This window comes from Rhynchophorus ferrugineus, unplaced genomic scaffold (genome assembly GCF_030347505.1).
Source record: "Rhynchophorus ferrugineus isolate W39M unplaced genomic scaffold, kcgeb_rfMv2 rfM1, whole genome shotgun sequence".
NCBI classification, from domain to species: Eukaryota; Metazoa; Arthropoda; class Insecta; order Coleoptera; family Curculionidae; genus Rhynchophorus; species Rhynchophorus ferrugineus.
In genome coordinates this window covers 26,460,351-26,483,678 of record NW_027472580.1, presented here as the reverse complement: position 1 = coordinate 26,483,678, position 23,328 = coordinate 26,460,351, and the positions used below count along the sequence as shown (strand labels likewise).

Sequence of the window (23,328 nt, the reverse complement as noted above, 5' to 3'; positions counted from 1 at the left end):
TCCATGAATTGGGCTTCAAATTGCTTCCTCATCCACTGTATTCTCCAAATCCGACCTCCAGCGACTATTTCCTGTTCTCAGATCTCAAAAGAATGCTCGCTGTGAAGAAATGTTCATGGAATGAAGAGGTGATTGACGAAACTGCGGCCTATTTTGAAGCAAAGGACAAATCGTACTACAAAAATTGTATCGAAAAGTTGAAAGAATCGAAAGAAGAGTTATCGAAATTATGTTGAATAAAAAAAAAATAATTTTTCCAAAAAAAATGTGTTCTACTATGATATGCTGGGGACTTTTCAATTGACCTGTTATTTCTTGTAATACGTATTCAATAAACCCACAGTAAAGTGCGTTTGAAAGATCCATAGAATATAGAACTTGATATTTCCTAATAGCCGAATAAGTCAATGAGAAAGTTTTATAAAAATCGGGGTAGGTCAATATATCTCATCTTGCGACATTTCTACGGAACTACAACACACCTTAAAAGTGTTTTGAACCATATATATAACCATTAAATATAATAATTAAATATATAGTTATGGTATACATAACCTTATATTTGGCACCAACAAAACGGACAACGCACGTTATAAATGAAGTCGAATATACTGCCTATTACAATTCGTACAAAATAATTGTAATAAAGCAATATTCGTTTAAAATCAGAAGCAGATATTTGCTTGTCATTTTCCAGTCTTATTTCTTGTTAAAAAGATTATAGAATGCTGTCTGATACGTCGAAACATGTAACCGAATAAGTCAATAAAATTTTTTGAATGTCTACAAAATTCTTTAAAACATTAGTGATAGTAATTAGACATTATAATGCGAGCTGTAAGTCACAACTCTAAGTTGATGCGAACATTCCATGAACATTTCATTAATGAACGTTTCATTATTCAATATCTTTGAGGAGCCGCATTGGTTTTTTATTGGAACGATTATTCATAAAACTAGATGCCAAAACAAGCCTCACACAAATGAAATTAATCTTTGAAACTAATGATTACAGAATAACAATAATGCGCGAGAACTATCACATTCGAAGACCACGGAAGCTTTATAAACGGTTGCAAAGCTCGCACTGACGCCAAGAAAGGCGATAAAAGTATTTGGTGGATAGGAAATTAATTGTCCAGTAATGAGCTGCTGCAATTAGAAATAATTATCATATGAAATACTTATTGGCCAATGGGTAAATTGTTAAACCACAAATCAATGGCTATATTAAATAATAAACACACCGTAATAACCCTTATGAATTACACTAGAAGGCAATACAACCACCAAAGTTACTTTGTTTCATGTTTCGGTCCATTGGCATCGTTGGTCCGTATTTTTTCGTCCTGTCAACGGTGAGCATTATAAAAAGATGATGAAAACGCTAACATTTTCTTTTTGGATTTTCTGTAGCCTTAGCTCTATCCCAATAAGAAACACTCAAGCGGATCAATTCGCATCTGCGCCACTGGGAGAAACCAGGGTGGATATATGATTGGTGATTTGATGAGTGAAAAATAAAAAAGGATTTTATTAATACCTCATACACTGACCTACCCTTATTGAAACCCCCTATAGAATCGTTTCCCTAAATATGGTTGATGTTTTTTATACAGAATCTTTGGCTAGACTAATGGATACTAGATTCTAAACAAGATTCAAAAGGCTAGATTTATTATGACCAAAATTCTACATCATATAGTAGTCCCGAAAAAATAATCCTTGTGGGATATCTGAATAATGGAGTTATACAAAACGTATTTCCTCGTAGCACTCGTAGACTATTTCCTAGGTGTCTAGTCTAGTTTAGTTGAAACCGTAATCAGAGAATCTGAATTTGAAATATAAACTTGCATTAAGGTTAGAATAAGATGCATTGATAATAGGATTTCTGTTATGACTGAGCTCGTTATTTATTTCTCTTAAAGAAAATACTGTAATAGAAGAAAAAATGTATCTCCATATATATTAAAACCGTCTCATTGGTTAGATTATTCCGATGAAACCATATGATTCCTTTTAAGGTATTCAATTTACAGGAATTCCATAACTTGTCAAGAAAAATAAGTCAACGTATTTGTTAGAATGGCTTAATCAAATTTGTACAGAAGCATTCACAGTTTACAGCCACCTAAACCGACTGGAGTTTCTAAAGTTCTCATAGTATTGAACTATTCCAACTTGGAACAAAAAAGCTTTGATAAATACCAAATGCAAACTAAAGCTGCTCAAAGTAGCCTTAACGATGTAGTGTGGAAACTTGGAAATAGCATAGCCTAAAAACCATTTAAGAGCCTTTATATCAGAGCAGTGGAAATAGAAATATTGCGCCAAAAAAGTATCAAATAGCAAAATAGCCAATAAAGGTAAACTGGAAAAAAACGGTGCATGAATACTCACTGGGAATTTTGATACAAAGGGAGTCTGCTTAGACGTTATTATAAAGTCGTATAACAGTTTGATCATCTTTTCCAGCTGAGAGCTGTATCATACTCCAGTTATGGAACTCGCTACTCAAAAAAAAATTATTTAGTGCTTCATTTAATATATAATGTTCATCTATATAAATATATATAAAAATTATAGTTAAGAGTCAACAAGATCCCCAATGCTGGAGACTAATTCTGTGATGCAGCGAGAAGACAGTAACCAAACTTCATCACTTGCAGTATGTATTATAAATCAGGCACAATTAGAAAAATATTTCGGCATCCATTTCAATGGTAGATTAGCATCGCATTAGCAAAAAAGCTAAAATGTTAAAGACCAAGATCAAATAAATTTCGGCTTTATCTTGCAAACATGGGGTCAAGTCATGAAACCAAATAACATAGTAATGCAACGATCCCAAAACAAAGCTCCAATGCTTATCGTTGCGTAGCTAACGAAGAACTGCCCGATTACCTCTAAATCAAAAGAAGGATTCGTCATAAAACATGAAAGAAATTTAGTAAATCGCACCAACGTAGAGATAATACTAGATCAGGAAATCAAAGGCTGAAGCAAATCAAACCACACGAAGTCTAATTTAATTTTAATTTGGAATTCTACTGGTGTATTTATTCCGCATTCTTCTCGCATCTGATCCATGTACAAAAAAAATAGAAATATATTAATATTGTACTAGGCGTATTTAATAAAAAATGGCACATTAGAAAAACACGTAACATTCTATATTTCAAAGAAATAGTTTTTATAATGAATTAAAGATAATTTAACTAGAACATTTTTAAAATAATAATCTATTTTATTATGTATATTTCACTAAAATAATAAAATATATTAACCTACACAATACCACATGTTGTAGATATTCAGAACTGAAGTCAAGTAACGTTTAACAAATAAAAATAAATATTAAGTCACACCATAAAACTTGTTTGCACTTGACCATAATTTTGTTCAATAATTAATTATTCATAACTGCATTTAAGAGAATATAATCAGCGATTAGGTCGTTCTTCAAATTGCATTTGTTCACCATTCAGCGACCGTACAGATTGCGGTTGTTGAGAATAAACACTGATAACGACTTTCATTCAAATTTATTTATCTTATCTCTTAATGACTTTTACTGCGAAACGTTCGGTTTCGTATCGGAAATATTATAGCGGTTTTGCTTTTCAGAAATCCTACCGTTTTCTCTCGAGTTGCATTTGAAAGTCTGATTTATTTACATAGAAAATTTATCGTTTTATAATAATGGTATCTTGGAGGAAATATAAAATATTTTATTTTGTTCGGGTTGATATCAATAGAATATATATAAAACTGGTGGTATATAAAGTCAATCAAAAATAAAATAACTGCCAAACTTCTAATTTTATGTTCAGGGGAGCTAAATATTGGGAAAAATATTTATTGTATAACCTAACCTCAAAACAAAATCTGAAAATTAAGATATTTCAAAGATGCATTCGTTGAACTGCTTCAAGAGTAACTTTCATTGCTTACAAGTTCATAGCTTCTTACTGCAGTAAAAACTGTGGATTTGAGGAAAGTGTTACTTCATTACTACAATATAAAAAAATTGATGAAAAGACGTCAGCGCACTATGAGAACAGCTCAAATCACTTGTAGAAATTGGTTTGGATGCTTAATGATAGTCATTTTGTTGTAAAAGAGAAATAAGAATTGGGGACCACCAAAAATATAAAGAGGAAGAATCGGAGGAGTCATTGAATGAAGATTTATGCTAATTAAATTAAATTTTTGTTTAAATCAACATTTTTCCAGACCTAGAGGAGTCATTCGAATTATTCAAGAAATAAAGTGGGATGGTCCATACACTAAAAAAGGTGAAAGGTGATTTTACGTATCCAAGGATTAGAGCCTGAAGATGAAATCTTTTGTACATAGTATTGGTAGTGGTAATGATAAATAAATAAAATATATATCCATATTAATTTTGACAAATCAGCAAATTTAAAACCAAAAATAAATATGCTGTCATGCTACCGAGATGATTTTTGGCGGATTACTAATACATGCTTGGTTGAGAAGGATAACTTTTGGTACTCTAAGACATAATTATTCATGTTAATGCTCTTATTGTAACGCATTTTATTTCAAAGAATCAAAGTTGGCTCGATATGTTTTCAGTCTTCAATAAATGAAAATATCTCTAGAATGACATTCATAAACTGAAATATAGGAAATAGCTTCCGATGGACAATATTTGAACGAATAACATATTCAGGTCCTAGTTATTATGTATTATATGCACAGTTATCTTGTAAAACACATTTTGTTTTAAACCCTACATACTTTTCATTCATTATGTCATTAAAATAAAAATATATATTTTATGATACCAACACTGAAAACTGTAACATGTATTACTAGTGTTGATGCTACTCTAACCCGAATTCCTTTCTATTGAAAATTATGCACCTTTACAATGGTTGTAATTAAATTAAATAAAGTAATCGGACTTATTTTAATAATTTTAAAGATAAATAGGATGTTTAGATACTATCATTGAAGCTAAATAACAAGCCAAAACAAGATGTCTAATGAAAAAATCGTGTAAATCAACATTATTAGCCTGGGAAACTAGGTTAATTAAATTCCTATAGCTGGAACCGATAATTGACAAAACAAGCTCTGGATCAGCTTAGTCAATATAAATACCCTTAACCTGTTTACGGAAGCATGTGCAATCTAAGTGAGTCATTTGATTACTTAACATTTGTCGAAAACACACTTTATTGTCGACTGTTTATATGTTTGACGTAGAGTGTCATCCTTAAACAAAACCGCAGTCATTGTTACAGTGACAAAGACATAGAGAGAAATTGGGACCTAATAATGCTCGGTACAAGAGAAATCGTTAGAATACTTACGTAAGTAACGCAAGTACGTCAGTAGGAAAATCAACACAAAAAAAAGCAAGAAACAAATTTATCTAATCTTTACCCAACAAGAACCACAATCTTTTTTGTTTGTCCGTCTAAGTAAACAAACAAAATTGCTGCCGGATCGCACAGTGAGCATCTATCATCAATTCCGATATAAAAAAACATGTTTTCTCTGTTTGAAAAATTCAACAAACAACAAAAAACACGCCAAGGTGAACAAACTTAACGAACAACCACCTAACCTTAATAAATTCGACGCTATCGTCGTCCACCTGTTGATACCGAAGACGCACTAACACAGAACGCACATTACGACGGGAAATAATTATATAATTAACACAATTTTAAGTTAAAAATCGTGCCTGTGGCCGATATTGCTTAAATCAACTCCTCTTAGAGCGCATGTCCCGTTAACCCGGATAAACAGAGAAACGCTAGCTTTTTTTCCAACAGTCGGCTCAAGTAAACATCGCAAACTAATCAAGCGCCACTGACAAAAAGCGTCAAAAACCTATTTGAATAAAAAACGGATTCGCTTTCACGTTTACGGTATTTATTTACCTATCGTACCATCAAATATAAGACCTTTGTAGTATGCGTTTGAAGACGTACATGGCGCCATCTAAACGGCGATGCCGCAAACCGCGTCACACATTGATAGAAAACCATTGATTTTAGTTAGTGCAATGACTCATAGATGGGAGAATGTCGTCATATGATGTAGTGGCAAGACGATTGGTTAGGCCACCATATATTTACTAATTAGGAACAAGCGATTGGTAATGTTCGAACATTGAGTACAAAAAGGAATGTAAAAAAAATAATTGTGTTAGTTAAATGAAATAAATAATTATAAATTAGCTACATTGGTAAACTCTACTGCGATGCTACCCTAAATGCCTACGAAATGCAAGAAGGTCCACGTATTTAACACAATCACCCTAGAAGTACATGAGAAACCCACTAAATGCTGTATAATTTATTTGCAATGAAACCGGGTAGAGGAATCCTATTGTAGATACCTGGTCGCGGAGACCTGCAGAAATAAGCAAGCTGGACTGGTTATGTGGAGACTACCTCTGGGCTACATACTAAACCCAACACTATCAGTTGATCCCTACCTGATACTCCTTACTGTTAGTCAGGAGGGTGTTAGTGACTGATAACACAAGAGGCACAAGGGCAAGGTAAAGACGTAGCGTCGTTATCACACCTTGCGGCTCGTAGTACCTGAGTTAATTGCTCGATGGGAAAGTTCGAGACAATTGGGAGTAAGAGGACGACGGGGTAGTAACGGCTACGACAAAATAAGGCCACGAAATGCCGGTTGAGTTATTGTCCTAAAATACTGGCCAGCTTTGTGATACATCGATTATACGAGAGACGAAAAGCAGAGGAATATGTCGAGTAGAGCTCGGATGAACTTGTAATAGAATAGAACTAATCCAACCAAGCTATTAATCAATAAAATAACAATTTCCTTTAATGAATATTAGATTTAAATGTGCTACGAGACAAACAGCCTCTCGTTAGGGAACGAATAAAGCCTGCTAATGAAAACAATCGTTCTTCAGATCCTGATGACCACAAACTTGTGTTATATTGTATGAACACACTCTTTATATTTTCATAGCGTTCAAAGGTGATACGCTTTTTGCTTTTATCGTTTAGAAAGCTGACTAACTCTAACTCCAATTTTGATGTCTTGGTTGATTGTCCCTGCTCACAAAACCAATAAAATCATCATGACTGTACTGATACTGCTATTCCTGGTACTCACAGACTTTATTTCGTGTTTTTGTTTTTTTGTAGATTTTGTATTCTTTGCCTCATCATGCTTCATCTACTGTGATGTTTCTGGTCATCAACGCATTATGTAATCTAGTGCCAATATCGTAGATGTATATGTGAAACGAATTTGGCCATCCATCATGATATTTGTACTAATAGACTTAATTCGTACTAATACACAGAAGTTTTGTGAAAATAATAGTTCAAGAATGAAAATGATAATTGAAAAGATACTTCACAATTTGTCGTACTCAGTGTCGCCAAATTTAAAGATTGACATATTTAACGGTCGTCATATTGTTTATGAAAGCTATCGAACCTTATTTTCTAATATAACATTGCAAATATATGTATGTGCTTTATTTTAGTGTATATTGAAACAATATGCATTTGAAATACTAACTACAAAATACTTCAACGTCTGATATTTGAAATACCAATTAAAAATTACATATTTAAAAAGTAATTGAAATTTAAATAGCAAATATATATTATTACGTATTTTAATAACAAATAATTTAATTACAATATTCAAATACTGCCCAACCCTGCAAGTATGCTGATCATTTTTTCGCTTTAAAAGTGCATTTATAGAGAAAAAATATTCTACTCTATTCACATTTTTCATGTTTGCCAGCTATCGAATTATCCACCCGTTTTTTCACTGGCATGCTTCATCTATCTGGACAACTTTAAACGGTTAAGTACGCAGAGTACCGAGGAACTAAGAGTAAACTTTGTGTCTGTTACTCGCTATTGTTAGTTTTTCTGCGACACTACGTCATTTAATTTGATAAATGTACTTAAGTGATATATACAGTAACATTATTTTTCTGATAATAACAGCATATTGTATGTATAATATTATGTTCACAATAATATCCCTAATATTTTACATATCGTTGATCGCTCGACCATATGCACAGCAAGACACAAAACACTTTATTTTTAACGTGGCGGCCTTCATAAGTCATAAGACACCAGAGAAAAGTCTTCTCTTTTGTCTGGAAATGCATTTTCAGTAATTTCATCTAGTAGTCCTCTTTTTCGATCTTTCGCATCATATGTCTCTGAAAATTGTTGATATTTTTATTGAAAAAAGAGTTTGAGAGTCTGAGAGTTTTGTCCAATAAGTCTTACAATTTACTTTTGTTCACCAGGCCGTTTTTTTTTATCGACATCAAAACCACCACTTATATATCATTGAAACCAAAACCCACAATTAGTGTGTGACAAAACGGCATCATCATACTTGTCTGAAAGGGTTTTATGGTCAGAATACATATGAGCAGTAAATAAAGGCCCAAATCTTTTACGTTTGTTTTACCTATTTCCGATATGCTATAACCTTGATCTTGGCCTTTATTCCAAGCCATCCTCCCGTAAAGAATGTGTAAATTTGCATTAAATAAATATGGGGATCGAATCAGCGTGACGTTTAGCTTAATTTCGCTTTAACCATTGTATTGTGCAGACGTCCAAATTTTAATATGGAAAAATATACACCACAAGAAAGAGCAGAAATAATGAAATTGAAAATAATCGTTCCATTATTTTCACTCAGCGGAAATCGTGTCAATGGGAGTGATACTTTTGCCCCACCCTATATAATGAAAATCATGAATAAAAAAAATGTCATCAATAACACAGTTAATAAAAACATTACAATAAAACCAAAGGTAGCTAGAAAATTAATTTATAAATAAAGAAGCATTTAATTCGCAAAATTTAACTATATATTATATACATAATAAAACATTATATATTATAATTTTCTCGGAAGATTAAAGATCATCAAAGTATAAAGGTTACCTCAGACCATTTAAAAAACATTTACCAACTGATATATTTATCAATTTAAATGAATATATTAATATCCTGACGTAATGCTAATTTAGGTGCTGTTATATTAAAACTGTATTTTATATAATGATATCATATTAAGTTGGAACTAATTACTGATAATTCGAGTATGTAACACCGTTTTATTATTGACCAGGGACTAGATGTGTTTATCCCGCAAATTGATTCTAATTTAAGAGTAACACAATGTATTACGTATTGATTTTCCATCAATTAGAATTAGAAATTGAGGAAGCATAACGATATATTAAAGTTGCTTTAATCTCCTCCTGATTTTATTCCTTTTTTTTACAAAATTGTTTTTATTATATATTTTTCAAAATAATAATGATATTATATAAAAAAACACACCATTGTTTAAAAAATTGTTTATACAAAAATTTAAATGAGTGATTGGTATAAGGATGCCTTTAAACAGAGTTTTAAAAATTCCACGGTGTTAAATCTGACCATTAAGGCAAGTTACTGTTCGTTATAAGTGTATAATAGTTTAATTGAAAAGTTCCCGGCCTGACACATAGATGGCGCTACTAGAATTAAATCCATGTGTTTTTAGCTGGCACTATCCCTCAAAAGGGGCGTGTATAAATTTGTCAGCTGTCGGATCATTAGTTTGTTAATTATAGCATTTGGGGAAGCAACTTTTGTTATTGTGAAAAAAATGGATAAAAAGGAATTTTGCGTGTTGATAAAATATTGTTTTTTCGAGGGAAAAAATACAGTTGAAGCAAAAACTTGGCTTGATGCCGAGTTTCCGGACACTGTCCCAGGAAAATCAACCATCAAGCATTGGTATGCTAAGTTTAGACGTGGTGAAATGAGCACCGAAGACGGTGAACGCAGTGGACGCACAAAAGATCTTGTTACCGACGAAAACATAAAAAAATCCACAAAATGAATATGAATGACCGTAAATTGAAATTGAATGAAATAGCAGACATCCTAAAGATATTATCTGAACGTGTACATCATATCATTCACGAATATTTGGGCATGAAAAAGCTCTGTGCAAAGTGGGTTCCGCGCGAGCATACATTTGACCAAAACCAACGACGAGTAGATGCTTTGGAACAGGGGTTGAAGATGACCAAGCGTATTAAACCCTAGTTTTTGCGCCGATATGTCACAATGGATGAAATATGGCTCCATCGTTTCACTTTGAAGTCCAATCGACAGTCATTCGAGTGAACTTCACACGACAAACCCGCTCCAAAGTGTCGGAAAGCGCAACAGTCGGTTGGCAACGTTATGGCGTCTGTATATTGAGATGCGCATGGAATAATTTTCATTGACTACCTTGAAAAAGGAAGGACCATTAACAGCGACTATTACATAGCGTTATTGGACCGTTTGGAGGACGAAGTCGCCGAAAAACGGCCGCATTTGGAGAAAAAGAAAGTGCTGCTTCACTAAGGCAATGCACCATGTCATAAGTCAGTGAAAACGATGGCAAAAATCCATAAATTAGGCTTTGAATTGATTCCTCATCCACCGTATTCTCCAGATCTGCCTCCCAGGCACTATTTCCAGTTCTCGGATCACAAAATTATGCTCGCTGGGAAGACATTTTCGTCGAATCAAGAGGTGATCGCCGAAACTGGGGCCTATTTTGAAGCAAAGGACAAACGTACTACAAAAATGGTATCGAAAAGTCGGAGGGTCGCTATAATCAGTGTAACACCCTTGAAGGGAATTATGTTGAATTAAAAAAACTAATTTTGCCAAAAAAATGTGTTTTACTATGGTAGACCGGGGACTCATTGCCGGACGTCAATTGAAAAGACCTGTTTATACGGAACAATATATGCTTAAAAACGTTAATTTTACTTTAATTTCCAAACTATTCTTTCATAAATTACATTGCCACTGCTAATTTTATAAAATCCGACCTACCATTATATTAGATGCATTATTTTCATCAACAATATCTATAGGTCATAATGAAAAGTATAAACTGTTAAATTACCAATTTAACATTACCGCACACATAACATACATAGGAGTTTTTGTTTTAGTATTATTGAGTTATTCAGTGTGTACAGCCAAAACGTTTATTGTTTCATTTAAATAATTCTGCTGCCCATCAAACTCTTTTAGAAAGTTATGGTAATGTTACTCCCTCATATCCCAATAGGCAGTTTTGGGGCAGTAGGACTAATAAAGTTCGAAGATAATTAATTGCAATATTCATTGGATGAAAACTCAGCTCAAATTCTTAAAAAACTTTCATACAGCTTAGCACTTGATGAATCAACTTTTTCTAGATGTTTACCTTTGATAGCAAAAGTCAAAAAGAGGAAAAGCTACCTCACGAAATGACTGAAAATGCTAATTCAAACCTATGAACAGAGCGGTTTCATTACTTGCCTGACGAAATAATATTAATTTTCTTTGTCGTATTGTTACTGGAGATGGAAATTGGATATATTACGACAATTCCAAGCGTAAAAAGTTATGGGTTAACAATCCACATCGGCATTCGATATGAATATGCTTCTAAATATGAAATATTTCAGTAAACATGCCGCTTTAAATGCTCACGATTACCAAACACCTGCAATAGCGTGTAACAAATGCAAAGTTATCTTCTTGCATAACGACGGAACTTGCAAACGTTGGAAAGGATACACTGTTACAAATCGAATGAGACATACTGCCGTACCTAGCGTACTCACTGTTCATTCCATTGACTTAACAGTGGTGGCACTTGTTCCTTCATACAAGATCGTTTTTCGTCAGATCGCCAGAAAGATTAGAAAAAGAGGTAAAAAATTAAGGAAAACATTTTGTTTAGCATATATTCTGAAATTTTTGTCGATATACACCAACATTTAATAAGATTTCAATCTTGAAATAAAAATAATAACTAACGATTCATTATTTTTATGTTCCTACTTATATGTTGAAACATAATTCATCGTATCCCTCAATTCGAAAAACGCGTTTTAGTCAGTGTGTCACTAGTTATCAGAGATTAGAATAATATGATATCTGATATATGTTAAAGATATCTTATAAATTATTGCTATTAACATTAAATAGTGAATTGTTTATACATTTTATACTCATATCAATATCTCTACTCTTAAGTATCTTCAGATGTTCTTGATATATAATATACGCTGTCTACTCAAAGCCTATTATAAATATTTATAAAATATATATGATTAATGACAGAAAGTTAAGTCGGTTTTGTATATTGATCTCCGCAATTTAATCTTATTATTCTTATTTGGTATCTTCTAGTAGCTTCCACATCATTAATTTGCAACATTTTCTAATATATTAGTATCAATGGAATTATTCTAAGAATATATTTCATGATAGATACATTTTTGGATGACATAATATCTAGTTACGTGAACTTTTCTCACAATATGCTGCATAACTGCATGAATACCCAGAAGCCTAACTAAGACACCATAATATCAGACCAAAACTGATAGCTGAAGTGATATTTTTTAAAAATAGTTTTAAACTAAAAATTATAAATTATTGATTTTTTAACTGATGAAAAATTTTATATATCAAAACAAGAAAAAAATATTTGATACATGCTTCATTAATAACAAGATCACAACTAGTTTGCGACTGATCTAGGTTTAAGCGATATTATTGAAAGAATATCTGCTGGTGAAGTGATATAGTAAATTGAAATCCCTTAAAAATATCATCAATTTTATTAAGACAGTGATATATTTTTTACTAGCGACCCGCCCCGGCTTCGCACGGGTGCAATGCTGACACTAAATTAAATACACTACAGAAAAAATATGAACGTTGTATATAAAAACATAGCGGCCCGCTCCGACTTTGCACGGGCATAAAATATATATGCCTATGTCACTCAATGAAAACATGATTAAAATCGATCCAATATTTTTGGTTCATTCATTACTGCCCTTGGCCTGCACGCATTAAATTTGGAGTAAAACAATTCCTCTTCCCCTATATTTACTATGAAGATTTCCTGCTATCTTTGGAATATCTAAATTCATACAATTTTTATTACATTACACATTTTTAAACGCAAATTTTAAATTTGTAATATCTCCGAAAATATTTGTTTAATTTACATGCTGTAAGGAACCATATTGATCTATATTAATTGCACACTGTATTTAAGGTACTTAATTCGATAAGGATTAATGCCGTATTGCTTAAAATAGCTTCGTAAATAAGCCATTTTCTCACGTAAAAAGTAAACAATAAAAATGGTTAATGTGGGTTATCCCTAAAAGATAAACATATACCATCGCAGACTTTTTTGTAGACCTTTTTATGGTGTACAATACTGTAGTACATTAATTTGATCTAACTCGTAGGGTTAGGCAGCGTTTTTGCTAATTGCTAAATAAGCCTAAAAAAATAGGTTAATTTACGACATCACGTTAGAAACCTCTAAAATTAGCAATGTTGCCTTAGTATATTATGCATGTATTATACTTATAAACCTTCCTCTTGAATCACTCTATCTATTGAAAAAAACCGCATCAAAATCCGTTGCGTAGTTTTAAAGATTTAAGCGCACATAGGGATATAGGGACAGAAAAGGCGACTTTGTTTTATACTATGTAGTGATAATTTCTACATATAATACAAAGTGCCGTGGAAATTACAATAAAAGCTTCTTTTCACCAAACGAGTATTATGCACAATTCCGCAATATAAAAGCTGACCTTCATATAAGGTTTCAACTAAGATATAAAACAACTAATCGATATATTATATATTAGTTGATTGTATATCTGTTGCGGTGATAACAAATTATTTGTTATATAATTATATACACAGGTACTCGTTACTAATTATAAATAAAAACAATTTTGTGTGACAAAATTTAACTAGAACAGTTCAAACATTAATTTCCCTTTATATTGATATTTCCGATATTTGTCCAATTTTATACGACAAGAAGCCTAGTTATCAGCTAACATCATTAATATAATTGTATCAGAGAAAGACATGTTTATCCTAGTGTAACAAGGCTAAAACTCCCTATTTCATCACATGATACAATTTACTCCCACCTAAATAACTTTAATACCTATACGGAACTTTATGACTGAAATGTAAGCCCTTTATTGTTTTAGTTCCATTTCAGTTATAGCCTCTCTCCTAAGTCAAAATTTATTCAGAATATTTTGAGTGATATTGTTAGCGTTACAATTAAGTTAAAACAAATTCGAAGCTATTCCTGAAGTCTGAAGTATTATTTTATTAAGAGGTGTTATTTGAAAATTATATTTTTTAATATTATATTTTGAATTATATTATGAACAGTATATTTTAAAGTCTCCTTTTACCAGCGAGGGATTATCTGGACTGGGCTTAAAGTTTAACATGGGCTCCGAACCACGGCCCTCGGCTTTAAGCCTACCGACTGGCGAGCGACCAACTTAAAAATCATCCCAGAAGACATCCAGTCTTACCCAGCCTGGTTACTGGTGTAACTGGAATCATTTTCCTTGTCGGATTTTGCACTATTAACTAGGACAATCACAAATATTAATCACAACCATAAATTCACGACCACGCCCCAACAGCAATCGAAACCGCGACTATCGCAACAGTTGATCTGTCGCCTTTACCACTGAGCCAACCAAGCCGGCAGTTTTGATATAGTTACATGGATGAGTGAGCTGTGAATGAAAGCATGGATAACAAACGTTGCTCAAACTTTCCAAATTATGTTGTGTAAACAGTAGTAATGATTGCAATGTTGGTCGTTTTTATAACTTGCTTTACCAAGTTTTAGAATGTATAAAAACGGACGAAAAATGCACACGAAAATCAAATCTTAGAAGATATAGAAGATATTCCTATTAATGTAATATTGAGGCAAATCTATGAACAATTATTGCCTAATTTAGTATCTATACAATTTTTATAGTTATTAGATATGCACTTATAATATCAACAGTTAATCGATTATTTTCACAGTCAGTTTAGCTTGCTTTGAGTAGTTGTTGTACGAGTATTATCGATCGATTTAAAACAAATAGAAAGCAGAAATGCATGTAGAACAATTTGATATACATTTTTATGTATAATATTATAATAGTTTAATAATGAGTGAAATTGGCCTTATAAAAATTAATTTTCAGTAAGTAAAAACATAGTAGTAGTCGTATTATTTTACCAGCGTTTATTTAATCACTTTATTATTCATTCACTGATACGAAATCCCCATGGTAAGTTACATAATTAAGCACACGTAAATGACAAAATTTATTATCAAAATTACTGTTCGTTGTAGCCCAAATTTTGTCCGAAAATATTTTACAATGAAGCGCATTTTTGATATGTTAATGCACAAAAATCTAATGTTTGGTGTAGATTTTGCAACAGCGAAGCAAAAACAACATGGAGCTTTTCCGAACAATGACAATGGAATGTTTTGGCCAACGGGAATAAACTTCAGTTAAAAGGTCTAATAGATTAGACCCTCTAACAATAGAACCGAAAGAATTCTACAATTAGCGTAATTTAGATTTTACATGGCTGTCCCAACCATTCATAATAAATTTGCGTCGCAATAATGTTCATAACATAAAAGTAAAGAAAGATCATGTACACTTGTTTGAAATTGTTCTCAGAATTATCTTACTTAAAAAACTAAATTTAATTAAATTCCATTTAAACATGGTTAGTGAGTGTGAGTTCTTGAGATAGTTCTTTTAATATGTTTTAGTGTCTATTCGTATTTCCAAAAGTTAAAAACGCTGTCGGGCTGATAGAAAGACAATGGCATTATTTGGTTTTAGAAACCTTCATACTGTTGTAGCGGACGCTACAACCCTTTAGGCCACCACGTTTCACCTACATCAAGTTCAAAGTTTGGTAACGCTGGTGGATTGGTACCATGCGGTTCACGGCTATAAAAGAACGGCTCACGGCTTCTAAGAAGTTTTTATTCAACCGGTGTTTTCTGTTCCCATGCTAATTCCTTCCACAAAAATAGTAATGAGTGTTCCGATGAACGAACGCGTCGACAGCCGCTCATTCCTACCGTCAAGACGAAAATTCCTACAATTGGTAACTCCGACGTGATCGAAGTGCCCAAAGGATAAACCAGATCGTGGATCGTGTTCCACTCGACAGGTGCTCGACACATTCATGGAAGGATAGCGCGAGGAACCCATCACCATCACATTGTCGACGTTATCCCACGAGACTAGCGCGATAGATGAAGTCCACAGAAGCCCATCATGCGTGACATCAACGCATAAATACCCTTGCACCACGAAACGGGACACGTAAGGCACCACACTTGTAGGTACCCTAAAGCAAATCAGAACGCCCCAAGACGAACTATGTTACGACCTGCTACTCATTCGATAGCAGCTGATCCAGAAAACTCCTGACTAAGATTGGATCCCCATCTCATAAGCAGTCCCTGGGCGACTGATTGCGTGATTGAGGGTGCGCCGAGGAACTTGCACCATATGGAGGTACGTTCCGCGACAGCTCCAATAGGAGGGGAGTAATGTAGCGTCCTCGACAACCCTTTAGGCCACCACGCATTTACCTACATCAAGTTCAAAGGTTAGCAACGTTGCTGGATTGGTACCATGCGCTTCCTGGCTATAAAAGACCACCACGACGACGTCTCGCTCTACGTTACTGTCCCGACGCAATACACAATAGACTCCAAGTACAATTGAACCAAGTTATAGCGTGGTACAAATTCTGGCGGCTCAGATTAACTCGAGCAAAACTCAGGCTATTCTGTTCCACTGCAAGAAGGAGCTTCGCGCCTATCCACTCCAGAAAGTCCCATACCTCGGTCTCCAGTTTAACCGCAGATTTCAATGGTCTGCCCAAATCTAGCATGCCATTTGCAAAGGAAATGGCGTGTACAGCCTATTATTTCCTCTACTCTGCAGAAAAAGCAAACTCCCAATCCCACAGAAGGCGACTCTATATAAAATGCTAGTCCGTCCAATCTGCCTCAATGGAGCACAGGTGTGGTATAGGTATGTCTCGGAGAGACAACTTTAACTGTTCCAAGTGTTCCAATCCAAAAGAGTCCGTGCGTAACTCAGAGTCCCATGGTTTATGAGGAACGTCAATACATACCTCGAATCAGGCATCCCGTTTGTGAAAACTTTCATAAACATGCTCGGTGTGAGGTTCTCCATAGGAACCTTAGCACACGCTTAATAAAATCGCAGCTTAATAAAATCTCTACCCGTCCACAAGCCCCGGTAGTAAACAAACGGCAGTCCCAGTCATAACCCAGGGTTTCTGTCGCCCGCAAAACAAGTATGTCCCGAACCTGAAGTGACATCAGCCGAAGACCATTTGGTTCTAGCTGGTCAATCTAGAAAACGAAAAAAAAAGCGTCTCGCTTTCTCTACTTTTTCTCTACCCCCTTTTAACAGTAGCACTTCCGTAGCGCTTCCGTACTTCCTTTACCTAGCCTAACATCCTGTTCATTCTACCGTCGAACACATGTATCACTTAACATCGAAATAAACAAGTTTTTATTGAACCAGTGTTTTCAGTTCCCATGCGAATTCCTTCCACAAAATAGTAGTAAGTGTTCGGATAAACAATCGGATCGACAGCCACACATTCCGACCGACCAGACGAACATTCCTACACTGTTTTTATCGGTTTCGTTCAAACAATAGTTAAAGTATGAAACACGTAAATATGCTTATTATTACTTGCAAAACTTCACTCTTACGAGCTGAACAACGCGAAAACTCCCACTTCCAAAGTGCGAACCACATTTTGTTAGGACACAATCGAGTTTATCACTTTATAGGGCGGTTTATGAGGCGAACGTATGACGTTTTAATGTTTGGCAGAGATAAAAGCGAGCCGAAGGGGAAATTGTGGATGTTTCAGATGTTTTAATCGAGGCACTTCATGGAACTTTTTACTCAAAATATCCGCAATTGTGAACCTTTCTGTACATAAATTAACATATAGAGAACAATTTAAGACAGATAAGTTTATTTAATATTCTAACACGTAATTGTTCGTATATAAATTAACTTAATTAATAACATTTAGTTATCCATATTACAAATGACTCAATAAGTTCACGGTCTGATACACGAATAACATATAATATAACATATCATATCCGACGTATATGATGTCCGGATAGTACTACTCTAAACAGAGTTAAAGCAATACTAGTAAGGACAAGTGTTAACATGTAATGATATTCCTGCGTTATGGAGATCCACTAACGGATCCAGGGTTTTGGTTTGATAGTTTGAGGAGTGACTGTGATTGATATTACAGTTGATCACTTGGTAGTTGAATTTAAAATTTTCCACTGGAGATCTGACACCTTAAAGGCATTAGCAACGCAATGTGTTTACAATTTAACACAAAAATTTGAGTCTTGCCTTACAATGGAATTGCAAATTTTCTCCACAGTAAAGTTACGATTGCTTATCTTACAGGATGTTATTTTCGCTAATTCCCAGAACCCTATGGTAAAATAATAGATGGTAATTATCAGTAAAGTCAATTAAATATTATAATCTCAAAATAAAATAAACAAGCAATTTATTTGTATAACAAGGAACTTTAAAACTTCCGAAGTAATAAATCGATGCAAGTTAAACAGAATTGGAATCAACCACTATTGAAATAAATCAAATATTTTAGTTAATATCGACTAAAATTAACATTGTTTTTTAATGTTAAATTAAAAAAACAAACATTAATTAGCCTTAGTAACATTGACTTTCGCGATTGATATTTTGAGGTTTTCCAGCTATACTAGCTGATGGAGTTATTAGATGTGTAACGTATTTGATGTGCAAATTGTGCGATTGTCGTTTTTATTTATTTCCACTCTGCTTTCGACTGTATACACTGGCCGTCCCTTTGGGCAACTTTGGAAGCTAATCATGTTGCCTTAAAAGTTATTAAATCTATTTAAGTTTCAAGGAGATATTCGCCAAGATGATGATGTCTCTTAATTGCATTTGAACATAGCAGTGGATGCAATTATGCCAATAGTTTTTAAATTAAAATATGACGTTCAATACTGTAGATATGGTACAAACTCGTTAAGCGATCTAAGTTCTCACAACTGACTGATCGCCTGCTATTGTAAATCTCAACGGGATCTTTAGAACTAGTTAGAACAAATGCAGTACTTAAAGTAGTTGGGATCAGTAATACAGAAGAAAAAAGTGATATCTAGCGCCGAAGTTGCTTTTGGTTCTCCAAATCTCTAAATTATCTTTCCAATTCTTCTATATGGCTCGGAGAATTTCACTACTTTACAGTCTGACCATCTAAGGTGTTTCAACTGCGATTCTTAAAACAAATTCTACACATTTTTCCCCGAGATTCTTATAACATATTATTAAGAAGCAACAATCAGGTCACGGTTGACGAACAAATTCAGAGACGCAGCTTACAATGGTTGAGAGGTGAACAAAAACCTCACAGACTTTTGTAGCGAAATTGACTTTTTGTAGAAGCACAAGAACACAAAAAAAAGACTCAATATCACTGACGATCTGAAAAAGAGGAGAGTGACATTATATGACGCCTGAACAGCTGCAGCCGAGCGTAAACTGTCGCTGAATTTTGCAAATAATGTTCGAAGTCATGTGGCACCAACAGCAGCGACGAGTATGGATTGATGGTGGCGATAAATGTTGACTTTATTAAACTAAACTAGATTTAGTTTAAAATAAATAAATATCATATCTTATTTCCAATATATTGAAATATTGAGTATTGTTTTCAAACTTATTTAACTAACTTTTAACTAAGTTTATTGCACAAAGATGTAGAGGCTGAAAGAATAGTAGAAGTTGAAAGAATATTCTGTAAATATTTATAAATTTGTTTCAATTTTGTAGCTCCATTGACCTTATCTCAAAGAATTTCGTTGTTTTATAATCAGTTTCTTTTAATAAGTCTGTTCCTGACGTTTTCATAATGTTTTTTTATTTGGTGCTCTAGCCTTTTTTCGATGTTAAATCAGTAAAAAATCAGGATGCAAATTAATTATTTTAAATACGATATCAAGTAACTTTTGTTAATCCCAAATATTTCGGGATTTCTCAGATTTGATGTAGAAATTTTCAATGCTAGATGAGATTTGAATTCTCAAAAAAGCGATATTTAGAGGAAATTTTTACGTCGTTATCGCACCATAGATGAAACAGAGATCCACTACCACTAGAAGATTATGTAACTCATCCAAAGGGACCAAAAACAAACCGTTCTAACAAAGTAGCCTTAATGAATTAGAGGAGTTGTTCTGATTGTGGTTCGACTGCAGACATGTTGAATGATATTTTATCGCAAATACCTTCTTTCACACTCTTTGGCTCTTAAGCCACCAAGGTTTCTTTATAAAACAATCCAAGTTTTATTTACGATATTTTCAAGTTGAAGATTGGAGATATTTTATCTCCAATCAATCAGTTTAATCCAATCACAGCGGAAATCTCATATCTCATATCTCTTTCATAGAAAACAAAAACTTAATTAACCATGTACGAAAATAAATCCAGCGATATAACAAAAATAGTGTAATATATAAAGCAATATTTTTGAAAATAATAATTATTCATTCATGTACAAGAATCCTAGTCTTCAATATTTTAGTGACTGACTTACTGCATAACGTGAGCTCCACCACAAAACCACAAACCTCCGACTTAGATATTAGTATTAAACAATTCATACAGACTAACGAGTAAACAAAGTGGATATAATCTCAGTTACACCAGCGAGAACATCAAATTATTTCACGTCAGCTTTTACATTATTGTTAAAACAATAAAACTTGTTTATAATGCGATGTTATATAACTATAAAATATGCTGTATATAACAGAAACTTGAACAGAATAATTGAAAAACCGAAAAACCAAAAAAATTATGAAGATTAATAATTTTGAAATTTGAGCTAGCAAGACATTTTTCTTGGAATATAAAGGAATAAAATAAATACCAGAAATATACAAACAATTTTCTAGCTTTTTTAGCAAAATGTTCTTGTTTCCATAAAAGTTTAGAAGTTTGAAAGAAGAACAGAGAAAATAAAGTTGCACGCCACATATAATACCAAACAAAATTATGTTCCTAATGCAAACTTTTTCTAATAAACGTGAAAGCAAATGCGGCCTGAAATATATATTTACAGCTTAAAAGTGTTCCTCAAAGCAGGTAATTAAGTTGTGCTCCGTAATGCTCCGAAATGAAAGTTGCTCCATCTGTAGTTAATTCTGAACTTTGTTGTAGAGAAACGCTCGTCGAATATACAACAATCTAGGTCACAGCGTATAGTAAACAATGTCCTAGAATAATTTCCATTTCATTAATAAATTTGTGGAAGAATTGAATTTAGTTTGAGTTTTTAGCACTTTTAAAGTTTAGGATATTTAAATGAATACCCTTGCATTTTTATATATAATAATGTGATTTATGTGCTAAGTATTGTTAATATATTCTCAACATGAATGATATTTAAGATTTTATATTATCATAAACAATGTATATAAATGGTTATTAATTGTTACTGATAAAAGAACTATTTTCTTTAATGTATAGTTATTTCACTGTTCACTGTTCACTGTTTTTACTGTTTTTCAGTCTTCATTAACTTCACTGATAATTTTAAAAAACTAAAGGTATGATTAAGTAACATTAATTTCATCCACACATATTCACGTAAAGCTTGACGCATGCACAATTATCAATACCCATAACCCAACCACACCATGAGTATTCATAAAGATCTATGAATATCCATAATTAAACTGCATGTATAGTCAGCTTATAGTGAATCTCAATCCAATATTCAGTGACCAATCCATTTCAGTATTTTAACAAATGATTACAAGCAGAGATAAGAAACTAAAAAATAATTAATTAATGGACCTAATAAATTCTAATATTTACTCAATTTTTAATGGATTAGTAAAGTATTGTTAGCTGATTCATATGCATATTTGGATAATAATATTAACGTTCTAACAATTCTTATTAAAGTTTCATGTGATTTCTCATTCGCTATTGTTGTTTTAAAGGCAACGGATAAACAAAAAGTTAATATGTTGATTAAAAATTGTTTTTGTTCGAAAAAAAATTGTCAAAGCCATACAGTACTTAATAAACGTTATGGACACTACACCGCAGGGAAATCAACAATTATTGACTTGTATGCTGAATTTAAAATCGGTCGTACAAGCAATGATAAAATGTCTAAATGTTCTGGTCCGAAAGACATAAAAAAAGTCCGCAAAATAATATGAAAAACCGTTAAATAGTAAGCAGTAAGTAATAGTGAAAATGAAATAAATTTACGAATAGCTGAAACATTAAGGATGTCAGAAAATAATGTGTTTACAATTGTACAATTGTGTTTAAATATTTAAAAAATATCGATTTTTTTTGGACTAATATATCAATTTATTTGTTTTCCAATATTTTTTTAAACATCGATATTTTTCTTGCATTTTGTCAAAAAGTATAGGTATATTTAAAAAGAAATTATTTTTTATTCTCGGATATATCGATATATCGGATTTTATATCAGAGTTCTAAGCAATAGCAGTCAGTTAGCCATCTAAGTGATGTACAAGCAGTATTTAAAAGTTTCAATTACGTTTTGGAAAAACCATGACATGATTTTTATTAAATAACTTGATAAAGAGAGAAAATTGTCTTATGTACTTGAATATATTCTAACACATTTTTCACTGTAAAATGTAATTAATTTGATAAATTTTCGAATCAAAATATTTTCCGTCATTTTCTACAAATTTTTCCCATCTTCTTGGCAATATATGGCAATAACTTGTTAAAACAATGATGCTGGTTTGACGGCGATTCAATCATTGATATATTTCTTGCGCTTCTTCGGCATCTTGAACCTATGCATCAGCCAAGATCGCTGCTCGATCTGCATAAGCGGCTATGTCTGATGAGTCCACTGGGTACGACCGAACTTGTCATGCAATATGACTTTGCCTCTGTGGCTCACTATTGCTGATCTTTATTTTATCGATACGTAATGATTAATTGACGTTTATGGATATCTGCACTACACCTTACTGATCCCATTGTATGCACAGAAAAACTTTTTAGCCATGAATATTCCTCGTAATGTGCGATCTTGCGGCATGTCGCATTTTACATAGTGGGATAACGGTCTACAAAATATCCAGAAATAAAATCCCTGATGTTGAACACGGACGGGGTGCCAGCAGCGCCAACTAGAACCCGATAACGAATAGCTGAAAACCTTGAGACGTTTATCTGGGATATTATTGAAGGGGATTTCCATTTATTCAGTATCTGACCACCGT

General features: G+C 33.1%; 1 protein-coding gene and 1 long non-coding RNA gene across 6 annotated transcripts in view; one reads left to right on the top strand and one right to left on the bottom strand.

Moving 5' to 3' along the window:
• Pde11 (Phosphodiesterase 11) overlaps positions 1-23,328 on the bottom strand; it is a 456,074-nt gene that overhangs the window by 366,224 nt on the left and 66,522 nt on the right. Inside the window, exon 1 of one of the 5 annotated variants that reach the window (XM_076419156.1) lies at positions 5,606-5,739. The exons of the other annotated variants lie outside the window; for them this stretch is intronic. The gene's annotated coding sequence lies outside the window, so the exon portion shown is untranslated. Of the gene's footprint in view, positions 1-5,605; positions 5,740-23,328 lie in introns of those variants that run through there. 5 annotated transcript variants of the gene reach the window in all.
• LOC143206581 (uncharacterized) overlaps positions 1-23,328 on the top strand; it is a 43,257-nt gene that overhangs the window by 1,206 nt on the left and 18,723 nt on the right. Inside the window, exon 2 of the long non-coding RNA XR_013008462.1 lies at positions 2,590-2,671. This is a non-coding gene — a long non-coding RNA (uncharacterized LOC143206581). The remainder of the gene's footprint in view (positions 1-2,589; positions 2,672-23,328) is intronic.